Here is a 19,956-nt window from a genome sequence, read left to right on the forward strand (position 1 = left end):
CTGCTTATGGCGGGAGATATGGGGACCGTGGACCTTAGGAATTAGCATGCTGTGGCTGGGAAACTGAACCTTAAGTATGGTTCCTACAGTAAATATGATCAAAATGAGAGCCCTTGCAGGTTTTAAGGAAAATCTATAAACCACAACAAAAAGTTTGGGTAGTTTTAATACCTACTGATAGCTGAGAAAGAATAAGAATTGTATCACCTTAAAGGTTAAAAATCTGAGAAATGACAATGGTCTTTGCTATACAGGTATCACATAGAAAGCAGAGTTGCAGCCTGAGTCAGCTGGGAAGCCTTCCCTCCCTCTCTCCCTCCCTCCTTCCATCCCTCCATTCCTGTCTTCCTTCTTGCCTTCCTCTCTTTTTCCTCCCTCATCTTCCTCCTTCCCTTCTTTCTTTCCTCCCTCCTTACTCTGCCTTCCCTTCCTTTCCCTTCTCTTCCTTTCCCTTCCCTTCCCTTTCCTTGTCTTTCTTTAAACATCTGGGCCATGTATCAGGCAATATTCCAAGCACTTCACTTGGATCAACCCATTTAATCCTCCCAGTAACTCTATTTACCTGACACTATAAGATGTTAATTAACTTGCTCGAGCTTACCCAGCTACTGTGATAGATTTGAACCAGGACATCTGATTTCAGAATATTTTGACTTTACCTCTAGGTTAGTGAATAAGACCGGGTCCTTACTCTTCATGGACTTTACATTTCAGAAGAGGAGACAACCAATGAACATGCAAATGAAAAATAAATAAGAAATATTATTTCAGAGAGTGAAAAATGATATTATCAGATAATGAGAATGACTGAGTGGGAGGGCAGCATGACAGAGTAGCTACTTTAGCTAGATGGTCAGACATGATGCAAATAATCATGAGAAACCAGACGCAGTGATCAGAAAGAGCATTTCAGGCAGTAGTAGTTAGAGTACAGTCTAAAGGTAGGTATTGTGGAGTTGTTGATGCCTTCCCTACATCTCTTTCCTGGGCTAAAATGCCCCTTCCCCAGGTTGTGGGAGTGTTAGCTGCTCTCCGCTCACAACTGCACTTGGCCTGTACTAAAGAGCAACGCCTGAGGTTATGTCCACCTTCAGAGTGGACAACAGGCAATGGCTGAGTGTGTAAGGTGTCAGTTGCTTGCAGTGGGGCTGTGAGATCATCAGATTGAATGTAGCCTAGTGGAAGCAACAGTTTTGATTCGCACCTCTTTTCCATTTGTTTTGGAAGGACATTGGAATGTGGAAATAGCCCCTCCAGCTGTAACGTGGAGAAGGGACAGGAGGACAGGGGAGGCAGAATGCCCACTTGTGACTTTTTAGACAACATATGAGAGTGTCTTGAATTAAAAAGTTGTAGTGAAGGAGGGAGCAAGAGCCGGACTTGGGAGGCTGTGTGGAGCTAAGTCAGGATTTCCTGATACACTGGGTAGCATATAGTTGAAGGATATAGGCTAATTAAAATAGTCAGACAAGTAGGTTTGGTGAGAGCAGTGCCTATCTAGTTTAAGTCTTGGCAGTTTCTCAAATGGACATTTACTCAACTTCAAATTCCCGGTTTTTGGATGAACTTGAAAATTGACACAGTTTTGAATTGAAGTGGGACAGACGGGAAATAGTGCTGTCACCAGATTGTCTTCCTCTCCATGTAGGCTAATTCATACCTGAGTGTGCGTGCTCCTTCTTTGCCTGCTATGGTGTGGCTTTAGTTAGACAGTCCTTTTAAGCTGGGAGAAGGCAATTCCAGAGCTCCTTGCTTTCTTCTGGGCAGGGTATTTTGTGGAAGGCTTATTTCCAGAGCAATAGCCTTGGTTAAGCAAAGGCCAAGAAGCCACACAGCTCCAGGGAGGGCAGAACTTAATATCCCTCCTGCTCTCCATCCCAGGCGGATGTGGGTGGGAGAGAAAGCGTGGAGTGACTGTGTGATTACAATTGCCCTTCCCTTTGAGAGCTTGCTGGAATATGGAACAGATTTGGATATGTGGAAGCTGTGAATGCTGCAGGTCATGCAGAGAAGGGTGGTGACCGTCCCAAGGGCACAGGCCTCCCTGATTTCAGGGTGAGGCCTAGAATTAGCGGGAGGCCCTGGATGGGGAGTCCAGGCTCCTGTTGGAGACAGGGAGCTTTTCTTCATTTTCCTTTGTTCAAAAGACAGACTCCCCACCCCCCGTGGGAGGTGGGATAAATGGATAGCCAACATTTTATTAACTCTTCCCAACTTTGCTGATGTGGGGAGGGAAGTGTTAGCCTCAGTGTCTTCCAGGAGAATATCATTCAGAAAGCTCTTTGGGATTTGGGAAGGCATGATTAGGAAAGCAGATCCAGGCACTCACACTAAGAAAAGTGAGTCTGAATCACAGAGAGACGCTTAACAGACACACGAAAATTGGAGGGACAGAACCCACATGCTCTTTTTAATTGATGGAAGGAAAGCATTTACAGTGTGAACAATAAGTGGAAAAGAGGTCACAGCTTTTCTTGATCCACTGTGCCCAAGCCAGACGCCCCATCACTTCCTGCTTTATGAAATGCCGTTGTGCCTTGACTTGCAGCCAAAGTAAGTACTTAATTTTCTATCTCTAGGTGTACAAGCAGTGTTTGTCTAACTCTTGGTGATGTTGCTATCTGTTATCACTGTCTTGCACAGTATAATTTTCAGGAGGACTAGAGGCAAGCTTACAGTGTCAGACATAGAGGAAGCACAACTTTGCTGCTTTGGGTCAGGATCCAACAGTCTCCTGTCTCCTAGCGTTCCTCCAGGCAGATAAAGTCATTTGTCATTTCTACCTGCAAACCTGGTATTTGCCCTTAGCCAGAATCATAGCAGAAGCTTCTTAAAAGTCATCCAAAATGGTTTCTAGTGTTAGGCTCATGTTGCTTCAGTTATCTAGAACTGGAGGAGCCAGGGGGCCACACTGGCAAGGAGTCAGGCAGTTGGCTTAGGGTGTTTCACAGGTGTTGGAGATGAGGTCTGAGATTTAGGAGTGAGATCACAATAGGAATATCTTAGGGAAACAGTGTGGGATGGGAGCCAGTGAGAAGCATCACAGGACAGAGATCATGCAGTGTACACAGAACAGGTTGGAGTGGTATTTTGGGAATAACTTCCATTAAAACAGAATTGGGGAAGACTCTGAAGGACACTTAATACAAACAGCAGGAAAAGTTGGAGGGAAACCAACATCACAGGAAACAAGGGAGCAAAGGCCTGTACTTGAGAGGCAAGAATTCTTCTGGTCATGCAAGCAGGGTGGTTGGCAATCCTGGGCTTTTGATTTGGTTTCCCTCTGGAAAGATAATTTCATTTAGAGTTGATTTTTGTATGTAGTATTAGGATCCAATTTCATTTTCTGCATGAGCATGTCTGATTTTCTCAAGACTTTTTTTTTTCTTTTTGAGACAGGGTCTTGTTATGGAGTTTAGGCTGGCCTTTAGCTTACTTTGTAGTCCAGGTTGGTCTCAAACTTGCAACGATCCTCCTGCCTCAGCCTCCTAAGTGCTGGGATTACAGGTGTGCACCAGCATGTCTGGCCCTCTCAAGACCTTTCACTGAAGACATTATCCTTTTTTTTAAAGTACTTTGTCAAAAATTAATGAAGTATAAATATGCAAGTTCATTTTTGAATTCCCTATTCCATTCCTTTGGCCAATGTGAAATGTCTGTTTACTGAAAACAATGAAAGCAATTGACAAAAAAAAAAAAAAAAAAAAAAAAAAAGGGAGAAAGACCATCTGTGTTCACAGATTGGAAGAATTAATATCGTTCAAATATATGTACTACCAGGTGTGATCTGCAGATCCAGTGTGACTCCTGTGAAAATTCTGCTCATTTTTTACAGATATAAAGGAATATATATCTGGTAATCTGAATGACTACCTTGAAGATAACAATATTCAGTACAGCAACCTTGTTGATTTCCTATCATCTTCTTTTAAAATTCTGTATAATTTTAAAAAAACTGTATTCTCTTTAAAGTATATAAATAACTCTGAGTTGAGTGCTATGGTACATACCTGTAATCCCAGCTATCAGGAGGCTAAGGATAGGAGACTGCTAAGTTTGCGGTCAGCCAGGGCAACATAGAAAGACCCTGTCTTATAACGAAAGATCTAGAATGCATATGGAACCGCAAAAATCCCGAATAGCCATGGCAATCCTGAAGAAAAAGAACCCAACTGGAGACATCACAGTACCTGACTTCAAAAGGATAATAAGTGAAAAGACAAAAGAGAAGAACTCAGGGAGCTGAGATGGAAGATTAGGCACCCATTCATTTGGTGCATTCTGCACTGCATGCTGGATTGTATTCGGATGACACCTTGCTGTGTCAGGTCACAAGGAGAGGAGAAGAAGCAAGACAGTAGGAGGGAGACTGGTAGAGGAGGGAAGGCTGGCCTGGAGAATAGCTGAGCAGAGATGCTGCTGGTGTGTTCATTTTTGGATGAGAAGACTGGAGGCAGTGTGGAGGAACTGAACAGGTCACCAGTGGAGGAAACAGGGACCCCAGTCACCAAGGGAGGCCTAGCTGATGGGAGGCAGGGGAAGGGGTTAAGCTGCCCATGTGGCAGGGAGGAACATTTCTTCCAAGATCGGCGGGAAGGAAGAAAGTTTGGGGGACGATCCAAAGAAAACTAAAGGAGTTTGGGAGGAAACTTGTGGGAGTTCTCATCAGATGTTCTCAATTTTCCCAGGGAAGTAGGTGGAAAGGTCATCCTTGCAAGTGGAGGCGCCAGGGAGGAAGAGGAGTTGGAGGAGGATGAGGGTTGCAGGGAAGGCTGGTGAGTGAACTCCGCGGCGGAGAGTAAGTGCTTGTGCTCAGTGTGCAGGCCTGAGCCTCGCTGCCCAGGCCCGCCTTGCCTGCTTGCTCTGCTCAGTCCTCCTGCTCCATGATGCTGACAAGGACTGGGAGGGCTTGGAGATTCGTGAAAGCAGGAGGAGACCTCTGTACTGTTTGACGTAGCTGAGGGAAGGCTTGATCTGGGAACACAGAAAAGTTTGGGGGCTAATCAGGGATCAGAGCGGCCTCTCTGGGAAAACATCCCTTCGTTATTTGGAGGAGTGAGGAGAGGCAGTCATTATTCAGTGGATTACCTAGAATCCCCCTCTTTTGCTTTATTTTACGATTGCCAGAAGTTGATTTGTAACCTAGGCCAGCTGTGTTGCTGCATCTTTCCTCTGATAAATGATGGATTGGGGACTTTTCAGGTTACATGTGTTTTTCAACCATTTGGAAATATGACCAATTGGATATTTTCATAGCAATAAGTATATGTTTCATGTCATCTCCAGACCCGGGATGAAAGTTTTATTTGATGTCTCACTTCTCAATACATTTTTGTCTATGATCTTGACCTTTGATATGGTGAGAATTCCTTATTTCTTTCAGGTTTGGGGAAAAAATGTCCGAGTCTGTAAATCCAATTGACAGATCTTTCTCCAAGTGCACCCTGGAAACAGTGATCTCTGAGGGAGTTGAGTGTGGGCCTGTGTTTCTGTTTATTAGCATCGATCTACTGCAGAGAAATCTCAAGGTAGAGTGTTTTAAAATAACCAGAGTCGCTTGCTGATAATTAAGCTGAAAATAATCCAGACCAGTTCCATAATTTGCGGAGACCAGTGAAAAATGAGACTGTGAGAACTCTGTCTAAAAATAAATAACTCCAAGACAGTGACAGCGCAACCTTAGACCAAGCAGAGAACCTTTCTAAGCACAGTGTCTGTGTGGATGCTCAAGTCACACGCCCTGGAAGCTGGCCCTGGAAGCAGTTCAAGGGCAGTAACAAAAGTTGTAGGATCTCCATCAGCTTGTACCACCTCCCCCAACTCTAACTATTGGGCATTCTTTGGGATTCTTGGTCTAAACCCCAGTCAAGGTCTTCTTTAGTTTTTTCATGAAAAAGCTGGGCCAGCCCAATATAGGGGTGATCAAAATATGTAGTGAATGATCAAATTAAAAAAATTAATACAATAAAATACACATTGCCATTAATCCCCTTCAAAATACTCCCCTTTGTTTTGAACACACTTATCCCATCATGCTTGACATTTTCTGAAGCAGTTCTAGAAGTCCTCTTTCGTGAGTGTTTTTATGGCGGTCTGCTAAAAAAAAATCAGTGAATCCTGCTGCTGAGTGTCCAGTGTCATTCAACAGAAAGGCAACCCCATAGAAACATTAGGGCATATTCTCATCCACTTATCCCCTGGATCTGGAACTGTGTGACTTCTGGCTCTTCCCCAAAGTGAAAATGGTCATGAACCATTTTGAATTGATTCAGGACATTGAGACAGCTATGACAGAGAAGCTAAGAGACTCTCCCTTTGTTAGTGATGGTTTATTTATTGCACCATTCTGCCCTGTGGCCACCTGGGGGTCTTAGAGAGGGGGCTGTGAATGGCATGGTGAGCTGGACAGAGCTGAGCAGGAATCACCCTGGGAGCTATGTGCCTATATGGGTCACATGTTGGCTCCTAAGTCATTTTTATTTTTTGCCTCCAAGTCACTTCTTTCAGAACTTCCTATAGGGTTTATTTCCTCTTGGTTCTTTGAAAACAATGATCTGGTAGCTGAAGCAGGCTGTCCAAGTTAAGGGAGTCTTACTGGAGGCAAAGAACCTCTTTAGCCACTAGAGTAAAGCCCAACTAGGAGTAAATATGTGTTCCATTTGTAGCTTGATTTACTGTAGAAATCCTCCCTCCCTCTCTGCTTTCAGTTGCATGGAATGCTAAGCTCTGACTATGCAATTCTGACTTCAGTGGTTAGCAGCCTGTAAATCCTATCTAACTTAAAAGGCTTGGGAATTGGGGAAGAATCCTCTACCCAGGAAAGAGCTTTTGCAGCTACCCTGGGAAACATACCAGGGTTGCGTCCCACCAGAGTGACAATGAGGCAGCAGGGGTTTGAGATTCAAGAAAGACCTCGTTTTTTTTTTTGTTGTTGTTGTTTTTTTGTTTTTAAAATTAAGTTTCCTTTACAATTTAGGTGTATATAACGATCATATTCGATCATATTCATGTTAGGGAATTTGTATCAGGACATGATATTTCTTTATCTCCCTTTCTTCCCGTCTCCCTCCCCGCTTTCAACCCTGCTTCCCTTCCTTATTTACAGTCTTTGTTTCTATTTTATCCTTTTCTCAGTTTTTCTTTTCCCTTCCTTCCATCCCCCCGCCCACTTCCTAGTCCCCCTTCCCATTTGAACAATTTCTTCCTACTTCACAATATCTGTTATACATTTTGGGTCTTATTTACACTTTCAGTTTCTCACACCAGAGAGACAATGTGATATTTACACACATGTGTCTGATTTCTTTTATTTAAAAGTATGGACTCCCCAGTACTGGAAAAAATATCAAAAAAAAAAAAAAAGAAAGAAAAGAAAATCCAGGGGCTGGAGATTTAGCTCAGTGTCACAGTGCCTTCCTGGCAAGTGCAAGGTAGTGAGTTTGATTGCCAGTACCGGAAAAAAAGAAACACCAAAAAAAAGAAAAAAAGAAAAGAAAGAAAAGAGTATGGGCTCAAGGTTCTTTTACACAGTGGAATACTACTTAGCCATAAAGCAGGATAAACCTGAGACATTTCTAAGACCATGTGTTTGAACACTCGAAGCTTACTAAACTTAGATGGAAACAACTCTTCAAGGTCAGAAGAAGTGAAGTCATAGATAGGAAAGGGAGATCTGTGGGGAAGGGGAAACCCATCACTGAAGGGTCAAAACTTTGAGCCTATCTGGGGTAAGTTAGTGAGACCCTGTCTCAAAATAAAAAGTATAAGATGGCTGTGGATGTAGCTCGGTCAAAGACCTTGGGTTCAATCTTCAGTACTAAAAAAAAATAAGTTCTGGGTGAAGGCGCACGAAAAGACAAAACTGTAACTCCCTTGTTCTGAAGAGGAAATTTATGTATTTTCTGTTTTCAGTCTGAGAAATGAACTCTTTAAGGGCAAACACTGTTTGTTCTAATCTAAAACTTTCCGTGGCACAGGGCACCACTGTCATGTCCTTCTCTATTGTTTTTATTATTGAGGCATCATTTCTACACAATGAAGTGCACACATTTTAATACTATAACTCCATGGATTTCTGTGTGTTCCTACCTGTATACCTGGTTCCACATGTAAAACGTGTCTGTTCCTCTAGAAAATCATTTGGACACCATTCCTCCCCATCCCAGAGGTAACCATTCTCTGACTTCTATTCCTGTGTGTATTGTCACCTTTCCTTGCATGGAATCAGAGAGTTCATCCTCTTTTACATCCAATTTATTCTGTCCATCATTATGCATGGAGACTCTTCCGGGTCCTGGCGGGCAGCAGTAGTTCATTGTTTTGCTTTGTTGAGTAGTAGTCTTTTATTTAATTAGATCACAATTTGTTTATTCATCTTCCTGCTAATGGGTATTTGGGTCATGGACATTTTTAAAAGCTGTTACAAACTTTCTTGCATACTTTTTTTTTGGTGGACATATGTACTTATTTCTCTTGATGCCCTGCTTTGTAAAATACTTTTTCATTAGGCACCCAGGGCATTATCCTGTCTCTGTTTTCTCCCTTCTTCTCCGACTTCTCTTTCTAGATGTGCTGCTGTTATCTCATTCTCTACTCAACTTCCAAATGTTGGGGTCTCCCAACCCTCAGTTTGCATCTTGGTTCTCTTCTCCATCTGAACCCATGTCCTGGGTGGTGCCATTCAGTCTATGGCTTTAAGTAGCATTTATAAACTTTTGATACCTAAATGTATATCTCCAGCTCAGATCATTCACTTAAACTTCAAATTTATACATTCCAGTATTTCCCAACATCCTCACTTGGCTATCTAATGGGCGTCTTGCACTCAGTGGGACGGAAGCCAACCTTCCAATCTGACCCTCATAACTTGTCCTGATCCTAGTCTGTTCTATCTCATTTGTGGTAACTCCATCCTTCCAGGTGTTCAAACTGACTAAATGTGGAACAATCACTGACCTCTCTTTCTCTTTCATCTTACATCTCATCACCAGTGTGTGTCATGTAAGCCACTTCTGCCATATATTCTGAACCCAACCATTTCTCACTATATCCACCACCATTTCCCAAGCTTGATATCTCTGCTTCACACTTTGGTGTCCTCTTAATTTCTCTGTACAAAGACACCAGAATGATTCCTTTCAAAGCATAAGCCAGACTGTGTAACCAATCTGTTTAATTTTTGAGTGGCATTTCACTATATTCAGTCAAAATCAAATCCTTTACCACAGCTCACATGACCCTGCATAGCCAAACTTCTACACCTACCTTCTATGATTTGCTTCCAAAATTTTCTCTCTTGCTTACTCTGCTCCAGCCAAATTGGACTTCTTGCTCTTCTATAAACTAAGCTAAGCACATTGGTACCTCAGGAACTTTGCTTTTGTTTGTTGTCTGTGATGTGGCAGCCCCAAGATAACATGCACAGTAACTCTTTCATCTTCTTCAGGTGTCATAAAATGTCATCTCATTGTGGAGGATTCCTTTGAACAGTTTATTTTGAAAGAAGTATCTCCTCTTCATCCCATGTCATGTGGAAAGATGTAACTTGCTTACCTATGTCCTATCTGTTACAGGGATCTCCTTGAAAAGGCCCACCCTTTCTCTGAATATACAAGCAAGCAGCACAAAGAAGGATGATTTCTCCCAGTTTAGGTTATAATCTCAAGGAAGTTACATTTATTTTTACCACTTACTATGTTTGGCCCAATAATATTAATGTGGCACTATAAATATTTCTGAGTTTGGTCAAATCATAGGAAAAATGAATAGCTTAATCAAAACATCTGTGGAATAGCGGTGGAGCTGCTGGAAAGACTGGTTTTTACCATTTACACATTATGTAACCAACTGAGATGCTGGCCCCGTCTCAGTTTGCTTATCTGTAAAGGGAGGGTCATACTTTTTCTTAATATTTGCCTCGAAAGTAAGCTCAGCATACATGAATACAGCATATTTCAGGCAGACTATCTCATTTACGGGATTACAGGAATCTTAATGGACAGCACTGCTAGATGTTACACAAAGGCAGATATGCACTGCATGAAGTGAAATATGAAATTAAAGTATTAAGGTATTGAGTAATTGTACCCTGGACAATGCCATCTGTGGATGTCTAGATTAAACATGGGTTTCTTCTCAGTCATTCCAAAGGTATATGTCTGAGCGCAATGTGGTTATTATATGAAGTCCTCATTCTTCTGGAACCTTCTGTTACATGCCTCTGGTCTTTACAAAGTGATCATTAACTTCCAGGTGGCCTCCCATTCTGACTTTGGCAATGGGCCAATTCCTTGATTCTATCTCACAATGTAACTTCCAAAGTAAATGTCTATTAAGCCTTTGTGTAAACATTCCAGGCTTGTAGCAGAATCAACTGAACATAAATCATACGCAATGAAAGTGGTGTACGAGAATGTGTAAGTTTGAAAAATGAAATAATACAGTGTAGTTTCATCACAGATCTCTGGCCTCAGTTACCTTCACGAAGACTCTGGTCTACATCACAGTTCATCAGCAGCAGGAGTGGGTTTTAGTGATTCTAGTAGACTCTGCCCAAATATAGAGAAAATAAGCCCTTCATGTGTAAAGATGTAAAGATGCCTATTTGCAAATGGGCTTAAGCCACCTTGTAAATAAAAGTCAGATCATACCATCTCCTTGTCATTTAGTATATCTTGTCGACATTAAGAAAGTTTGGCTAGAAGTCAAAGAAAGTGGTTATGATTAGCTTGGTTTTTGCTGTGGTAGTCTTTTCTTCTTTATTTAGAAATGGGTGGTAGATAAAAGTTCTTGATCTTATGAATTGATTATGGAAATTTTTTTCCTTCAGAAAAAAAGAAAATAAGATGGATGAAACTTTTCTCTGAAAAAATGGAGAGGGAAGGTAGTTGATAAAAACTGAGGAGTTTGATTATATTCTTGCCTTGAGGGACTCAGGTGTGCATTTTGGCTTTCAAGTGGAAACTTGCTACGTTGAAGATAGTTCTCTAAAAATCTTTAATTTTTTTTCCAAAAATATGACCCATGAAGTGTATGTGTAGGGTACTCCTACAGAAGTGTCAACTTACTTAAAGGCATTTTCAAGTTTGTTATCACATTTTTAAAATAGAAAATTTCAGATTTGTCAGTTACTTCCTTGATACACACCTGGCAGGATTTAAAGTAATATCTCAACCTTTAAATTAAAAAAAAAAAACTTATTTTACTAATTGTAATATGTGGTCAACCTTACTCTTTCTTTCTTCCTGTTGGAATGCAATGTAGAAAGAAAATGCTCTTTGAAAGAGATTTAGGGAGTTTGTAGGGATTTTATAATGTGTGATGAACTTTGCAATGAGTAGCCAGGAAAGATGACGCAGTCCTTTGTAAGAAGTTAATTCAAGATGTGTTCTCCCTGACTGGATTCATTTGGCTTTATTCTGGCTGAATGAATGAGATGGTTAATGAGACCAAAAAATTAAATTGTGTATGTACCTATGTTCACTGGTCTTGTTGACTTGCTTGTGTTGGAGGCACATATATAAGGAGACAACCTAGACATGAGTTTATTAGATGCTATTGTCTTCCTGCCTCATGAAGCCTTCTTGCTGATGGCCCTCCTAGGATGTCCTTTCTCTGCACAGGGCGGTCTAGAAGTCATTGTTGTAGTTACCACCCTAAAAACCTCTCTCAGCAGTGAAAGATGGAGTTGGTAGATACATTTTCCAGTTGCATTCCCTTCAGAGGGCAAATCTGAGATGTTTGACATATTTCACACAGTCACTTAGGGACTCCCAGGAGTCCTGTGCCCAGTTACCCACAGTAGTAAACTGTTCATGAACACAGTCTTAATTGCTTCATTTCCTTTCCTGCCTCCATGGGTACTTCAGCGCCCATATAAAATACTTTATATTGTATGGTCTGGTCTAGAGGGAACTCAGGCTAAGGTAATACCTGACCTCCTCACATACAGAGTTGCTTACAGCAAGCATGATCTTTTATTTTCATAGCAATAGTAATTTGTTTAGTACTTGTTACATACTAAATGTAGTTCCAGATGTGATGTATGCGTGTGTGTGTGCGTGTGCGTGTGTGTGTGTATGTGTATTCATAAGTTGTAAGCAAGGGCTACCCATGTTGTACAGAGAGAAAAATGGAGGCAGGGAGGAGGGGTAGGTGGTTTGCTCAATGTCACAAAGCTAGGATTCAATCCAGGTTTTCAAGCCAGGATTCATCTTCAGGCATCTGAAATAAGCATTCTTAGCTACTAAGCCATTCTGCCTATTCTTTGGAGAATTAAATTCATGGATGTGAATGTGAGTTTGATTAAAATACACATGAGAAGGATGATTGCAACTAAAACCTTCTCAGTGTTATCTTTGTACAACTCTTGCCTTGTAAGAGGATTTTTAGCAAAAATAGGAACTGGTCCACATTCACCCCATTACTGGAAGCACCTTCCTAATGAGCTGAACTTGGTGGGAAAGAATTCTGGATTCTATTCTCTAATTGCATGTATTTTAGAGTCATCAGGAAAAGGTCCATTGTGGAGAGTTCGAGAGGTTTCAACTGGAGCAGATTATAAGAGTCTCTGGAGAAGCCGATACAGTAAGGTGTCATTAAGAATTATATCACCCCCAAAGTGCAGTCTCACTGGGCATGTGCTCTAGCACAAGTGCCAAAAATGCTAAGACTTGAAGAAAAGTGAGGAGAAAGTAGACTGTGCTTCCTCTCTATTCTTTACTGCTTGGAAGGGAGACAGAAAAATGGCAGGAAATGCTCATTTCTTCTCTTGGGATCTTTCAGGGACCTCCTACCTGAATGGGGTGGCTGAACTTTGCCAGGGGAAGGGATGACTTCCGGGAGACGGCAGCCTGGTTGTGGAACCCCACTTGGAGTTCTGCCCAGCTGTGCCTTGCTGAGAGAGGGGAGGTACCTGCGTGGCTCCCACTCTGCAACTGGGAGCTTTCCTATAATTTCTTCCCTCCTGGGGCTGCAGAACTGAGGACACATTCTGCTTTTTCTTGGCTGTTCTCAATGAGGCTATTCCTAGAGGGTCATCAAGGTCCTCATGCTGTGGCAAGCAAATGGAAGTGATCTAATTTACACTGGGCCTGGGGGAGTCTGCGCAGGTGCTATAAAGGGACAGAGGAAAATCAGGTTGGGAAAAAATTCAGGATCCTGAACCTTTCCTTAATCCCCTAGTCGTGGGCATGGTGGCTGATGGTGTTGACCTCAGTTCACTTGGCGCTCAAGGGAACTGTCTCAGGTTTTGGCACATTGCCACCCTTCCATGGCAGATGGGGGACTAAACACCATCAACACATTGCTAAGTGTTTGTTTTCCTTCAGCATTAGGGCTAAGAAAAATAAAGTGGGGAGGGTATCAGGCCCTGGCGTAAGCTTTTAAAAGGTTTCCTTCTTTATTCTTTTATGGTTGTCTATTTATAATGGCTAACAGTCACAACAGAGAGAAAAAGACTTGAGTCATTCCTGGGACACATTCTGTCAAAGTTACATTTAAGTACTTTTTATGTATGGGTGAGAAGCATTACCTTTTATTGCCTTTAAATCTGTGAGGGGAAGATTTGTGTATAAACCAAGGTGTTGCTGTGGCCAGTTGCTTTTTCTGCATCTCTGGAACAGATCACAAAGAAGGATGCTCCAGATAACTGTCTGATGCTAGCCAGTTTACAAGAGAAAAAAAAAGACGCCTTTCTGAGGACCATTAAAGATGATTCATTACTATTGGTCATACGCACGTTGTATTTTATTATTTAAAAGCATAATCACACAGGGACAAGTAATCGTGTATGCCACATTAGCTTAGGCCCTGGAAGAGCTGTAGAGGTACAAGATGTTATTATTATTCCCAAGGAAAGGCAAATTTAATTAGAGGGATGAGACTGCCACATGTGCGATAGTCAGAGGCTACACAAGAGCCTGTGATTAAGCGAATTGTGAAGTACAGGCTACACGTGCTGTGCTTCTCTTACCACATAAGACACACCGTGGAAGAGGCGAAGCCTGAGACAGGTCTTCAAGGATTGGTACAATCTGAGCAGGTGCGGGTGTAGAGAGGTCATTTTGGGTGACAAGAGTGGGGTCACAAGGGCACAGAGGTGAGGATATCTGTAACACCTGAACATAAGCAGCCCAACTGCTTTGGATGCTTTGGCCAAATGATGAGAGAACAATAAGGTGAAAGAAAAGAGTGTTAGGAGTTGGAGGGATGAGGGGCGAGCTTCCCTGTCCCCAAAGAAGGGCTCTTCTCAGCTCCATAAAAAATCTACACTAAAAATTTCTGTTCTGTCCATTTGCTAACTATAAGTTTTAGGAGTACTTTGTGTACACCGTACACTGGGTAATGCTGACTTAGTTTAGTTTTCCCCAGATGCAGACTCTGATACGAGGAGACCAGGACAAGTAGCTTATGTGGAATGTGATCTGTGAAAACTCTAGCAGAGGGGTAGAAAAGTCAGACAGGAAGATCCACAAAGGCAATATATGGTGTCAACATATTTGTCCACCTGAGAAAATGGAGTTTAATCTCCCTGTTGAATTCCTGAAATCAGTGTAAAGAATATACTGTACTGTTCTTGCTTAAGGGATGAGAGAGTCAGGGTATTTATCCACCAAGTCCCATTGGCCATTAGGGGAGGGCTGCTTTTGAGGGCTTTTAAATCCCTACCACTTTTATTCCAGAAAAAAAAATATCCAGGAGGTGAAGTTGCAGGTGTTTGCAGTATGGAGTGTTGGTCCTGATATGTCAGTGTCACTAGGCTGGAAGTTGGAGTCCTTGCTGCAGATGCTTCTTATGAAGGACAAGTCACCCGGGTATTTCAAATGTCCTTGGTCTGCCCTTGCTTGCTTCTTTCTGTTCCCCTCATGTATTAATATGTGTGCTCTGATGCAGAGCTTTGGAAGGGTAACTATACAGTTTGGGTTGTAAATCAAAGCTCTGGAGAGAGTTCCAGTTATAAAAGGATTCCACCTGCGTGGATTTTTTCTTTTTTTTTTTTTTACTTCTATTCCAAAGAGTTTTCTAGCACAACTCAGGGAGATTAGGAAATATGAAAATGGCTCACATTTGAAGAACCCAGAGTAATGATTCTAGGTTGAACCCTGAATTTTCAGTGGAGAATATGGGTCAGTAAACTGATCTCAGGGTTGATTTTTTTTCAGGAGGAAACAAAACTAGCCTCAATACAATTCAGCAAACAAAATATCCATCCACGTTGCTACCCACCCCACCGTACACCCCTTCCCTTGTCCTCCACGACATGCAACCTTCCTTCCTAGGTAGGAAAAAGAGATTCAGCCAGTGCTTTAACTCAGTCCTTTAGTTTTCAAGTCCATCTGCAGCAACACTTTATGGTGGTTGAAGTCCAGTGGGACAGAGATCATTAAGGGGAAACCACAGTGGAGAAAGCACTTAAGAAAAACATTCTTTTTTCCTTAGCAAATTTTAGTTTTTCAAAATGTGCTTTGGGTTTTTCCCAGTTAATAAAGAAAAGAAATTAGGAAAGTATAACCAACCAACATTTTGTTTTTCCATATGCCTTTTCAGAGTCATGAATTGAAAGAAATCATGAAGGATCATTTTGGTGGGTTTTACCTTTCCATTAACAGCTGTTAGGTTGAATTAATGTGTTATTCCATATGAGGAACAGACAAAAGGCATAGAGGGACTGAAGCACCCTCAGTTCTGTCTTTGTAATCTGCCTGGTACTTTTACTACTAGCTAGATCATACTTTCTTTTTGAAAATATGTTCAGGTCAGGTGTGGTGGCACACGCCTGTAATCCCAGAACTGGGGAGGCTGAGGCAGGAGGATTACTGCAAGTTTGAGGCCAGCCTGGGCTACAAAATGAGTTCAAGGTCAGCTTGAACTGCGTAGTGAGACTGTCTCCAAAACACAAAAAGAAAAAAATGTTGACATAGATGAACATTTTTTGTGAATAGAGATCTGAAGTACATCAAAAATGACTTGAGATAAAAAATATTGCTATGGTTTGAACATTGTTTGTTTCTTCCCCTTCCAAATAAGTGCAAGTTTCGTTCTCAAAGTTGTGTATTAATGATGTGAAGGGAGTGAAATTATATTTGACCAAGGTCTTTAGAGATGAATCCTTTGGAAGTGATGAGGTTTCAATGAAGTCATTAGAGCAGAGCCCTCATGATAGAACAGTGGTGGTTTTAATAAAGAGGAAGGCCAGGGGTATAACTCAGTGGCACAAACACCTGCCTGGCAAGTGCAAGGTTCTAAGTTTGATTTCCAGTACCACACACACACACAAAAGGAAAATAAAGAGCAAGACAGAAGTCAAATGGACAGACACTGGCTCTCCTTGTTTCTTGCCATTATGATGCTATGTGCTCTTGTGACTGTGCCAGAATGGAGCTGATGCAAGTGCCATGCCCCCAAACCTTCCAAACTCTGAGATAAATAAGCTCCTTTTCTTTATAAAGGTAGCCTACCTCATATATTGCAGTATAGTAATGAAAAGGTGACTAATACAGAATGTTTGCCGATAGGAAGAAAACACAATAAGGATGCCAATTCTCCTTTAATCTATACATTTTATGTTATTCCAATGATGATTAGACTGATTTTAAAGTTTATGTAGAAAAGCAAACAAGAACAACTGTTAACATTCTGAAGGAGGATAATGAGGGATGACTACCTGTTATTAAATTTTCTAACACTTTAATTAATGCAGGCTGGTACTGGTATAACAGTAAATGAAAATCACTGGGACAGAACAGGAAGGTCAGAGATAGACCCAGTTACATAAATAAATTTAATGTAAAATAAAGGCTGTATCTAAAGTCAGTGAAGAGATATTTTTCAACGAATGAAGTTAGGACAATTGAGTCACACATCGCATTTTACAGTATGATAAGTTCTAAGTGAATGCAATATTTAACGTTAAGAAGACCTAATAAACAAGAAAGTGCAAAAGTTACTTTATAATTACAGACCAGACACTATAAAGCATAAAACAAAAGACTGATTAAAAATAAGATCTACACCCAGTGAAAACTATCAATCTCAAAGTCCAAAGATCAATGACAAGCTGGGAAAAAGTTGGCAATTTTATTGAGGTTTTAGTTTTTCTACTTTTTAGGAAGCCTCACAAACTGATAAGACAAATATTAGCGTCAGAGAAATAGCGAACAAAGAATCAGTTTACATAGAAGAAAATTCACATGAAAAGATAATTTACTTTGCTTATAAAAGGAAAAGTGTAAAGTAAGCCTCCACTGAGATACAATTTCACCTGTGTAATTGGCAAAGATTCAGAACTTTGATAATGTCTGGTGTTGGCAATTGTGTGGGCATAAACCAATTTCAAATGAAGATAGCAGAAGGTGAATGGCAGAGGTCAGAACTACAGCTCATGCACCAAACAGACTGCTATGTGATTATGCTTTTGCAGCGTCCATGAGCTAAGAATCATTTTCACATTTTCAAACTGCTGAAAAATTAAAAATAATATTGTCTACTAAAACCTTGCTCAGTGTAGATTTTGGGTATTCTTACTATACACACTCAGAGAAGGTTACTGTGGAAGGTGATAGAAACATTCATGTTTCTGACTGTACTAATCATTTCACTACATATATATTTATATCAAAACACTAAATATATACAACAAAATAAATTTCATAAAATAAGATAAAATATTTTGAGAAGCATGTAAATTATATACAATTGAAATTTCATGTCCTTAAAGTTTCACTGGGACAAGGTTATGCTTATTCCTTTACATATGTCTATGACTGATTTTGTGTCACAGCAGCAGATCTGAGTACTTGTCACAGGGACTGTAGGGTCTGCAGAATTGAGAATACTTCCTTTCATACCTTGTGTAGAAAAAAGTTCTGACCTGCTGACTCCTGCCGTATGACTCAAGAGTATCTATCAAAATTATAGGGTGTTTTTGAGCTAATGAATTCACACCCAGGAATTCAGCCTACCCTGCATAAGTGTAAACTGACATACATTCTAAGATATTCGTATATATGAATCACATAAATATATACCAAATATATGCACATATTTGATAGTGCTGGAGATAAACTCAGTGTCTTGCGCCTGTAAAGTAAGGGACCTACTAGTTTGCAAAATATTGATGCACAAAATATCTAACAGTAAAGGACTGACTGTATCAGGGCTGTAAGATGTAATTTTTGTAAGTATAATAATAATAATATATAATTTATATATAAAGATGTATATATAAAATAATAATATCCAATTTATAAAGTATATCCATAGTGGAAATCTAAGCAATGTATACAATTATAAATATAAGAAAATTACTTATGCTATGGAATAAGGTTTATAATATAGTAAGTAGAAGAAGCAACAGAAAAGGATAGCTACAAAGGTGGATACTGACATGTAGGAAAAAATGGAAGAAAAAAATATATATATGCTCATATTTGCTTATGTCTACACCAATTTTCCCACAAGTATACACAGTATCTCTACAGATTACACAAGAGTATTGGTTGTCCTCTAGGTATATCACTCTAGGTATAAGTATCTGAGTCCTTGGAATCTCATAATTAAGAAATGCATTTAGAGAAGTGTACAAGGGTAAATGACAGGAAGCTGAGATTTGGAGTAGGAAAAGGCAGAGTGCCAGTTTCAATCCATGACTGACTTTTAGGAACTAATAGGATGTTTTCATTTGACTTTGTTCCACCTCAAAGAAACCCTACAGGGATGGTAAGAGGGAGAAGGCCAGGATGGTTATCAAACTGTGGAGCCTCACTTGTTAAATTTCTATCATGTAACTATGATTAACAGTAGTCATAATCCAAGTATGGAAGTGGCTCCAGAATGGGACTGAGGAGATGTGTCCATATTCCACCCCTATAAACACCTGCTTTCTTTGCTGTTATGTCCTGTTCTATTTTCTTAATTTTTCCTGGTGCAGCTGAGACAACAAGACAGGGTGGTCCCGGGATAGGGGTGCAGACACCTGGATCCTAGTCTTCCCTCTCCCCTGGACTTGCCCGGGAACTCTGGGATGTCCACGACCCTTTTCACCTTCTCAGTTTCCCGTTCCCAGGAAGGGACCTCTCCTGCTTGAGCAGGAGCTCCTGGTATCATATGAGGGTGTGGATGTCATGGGATTTGGATTTCCTTCAGACATGGTTTCTATAAATGTGTGTGTGTGCGTGTGCGTGTGTAATCTGAAACTCTCTTTATTCTGGCATCCGAGTCAGAACTTTCTATTATCTTTCCCTTTGTGTCTTCACCCTCAGACTCATCATGAAAGACTGGAAGAGGACTGGAACAGGAGGTAGAGTTCACCTCGTTCAAGATCATCAGTTTCCAAATGAACCCCTGAGGAACTGAACAACTCGGTCTGGACAGTGTTCAGACTTTAACATGCACAGGAGCCACGTGGGCCTCTTACTAACACACAGGTCCTGATCTATAGGTGAGGTAGGTCTGAGGTTCTGCATTTCTAACATACTCCCGGGAAACACCAATGCTGCGGTTCCATGGGTTGCACCCAGAGGACCAGGTGTGGATGCTGAGCTTCTCAGAGGCAGAGGCTGAATTTGACCAATTTTCCCCACCCATGTCCTTTGCTCTTTCCTATAGATGGTCTGATTGAGATGGGTTGTTGCAAGACTAAACACCACCAGCTGGGTAAGTTTTTGGTTAGAGTCTCTTGCGAGAAACTAAAAATATTTAGGGTTCCTGAGCTTCTTCACATTCCCAACTGGTTAATATTGTCTGAATCCTAGGAATTAGTATTTCAATAAGACACCCTTGTTATTTAGTGCATTACTAACTTTTGGAAGCCATTATGTAAGAATATTAACAGTTTGTAAATATTAAATTAGACTGACATAAGCTCAGTTTTAACTTTCTTTTCTTCTTTCTCTTTCTTTCTTTCTTTCTTTCTTTCTTTCTTTCTTTCTTTCTCTCTCTCTCTCTCTCTCTCTCTCT

The 19,956-nt window shown here is 40.8% G+C and overlaps 1 long non-coding RNA gene across 1 annotated transcript in view; it reads right to left on the reverse strand.

Moving 5' to 3' along the window:
• Positions 1–658: 658 nt before the first annotated feature.
• LOC102026522 overlaps positions 659–19,956 on the reverse strand; it is a 29,824-nt gene continuing 10,526 nt past the window's right edge. The window contains exon 3 of the long non-coding RNA XR_260305.1: positions 659–701. This is a non-coding gene — a long non-coding RNA (uncharacterized LOC102026522). The remainder of the gene's footprint in view (positions 702–19,956) is intronic.

Source organism: Chinchilla lanigera, unplaced genomic scaffold, assembly GCF_000276665.1.
Source record: "Chinchilla lanigera isolate Chin_1 unplaced genomic scaffold, ChiLan1.0 scaffold00014, whole genome shotgun sequence".
NCBI classification, from domain to species: Eukaryota; Metazoa; Chordata; class Mammalia; order Rodentia; family Chinchillidae; genus Chinchilla; species Chinchilla lanigera.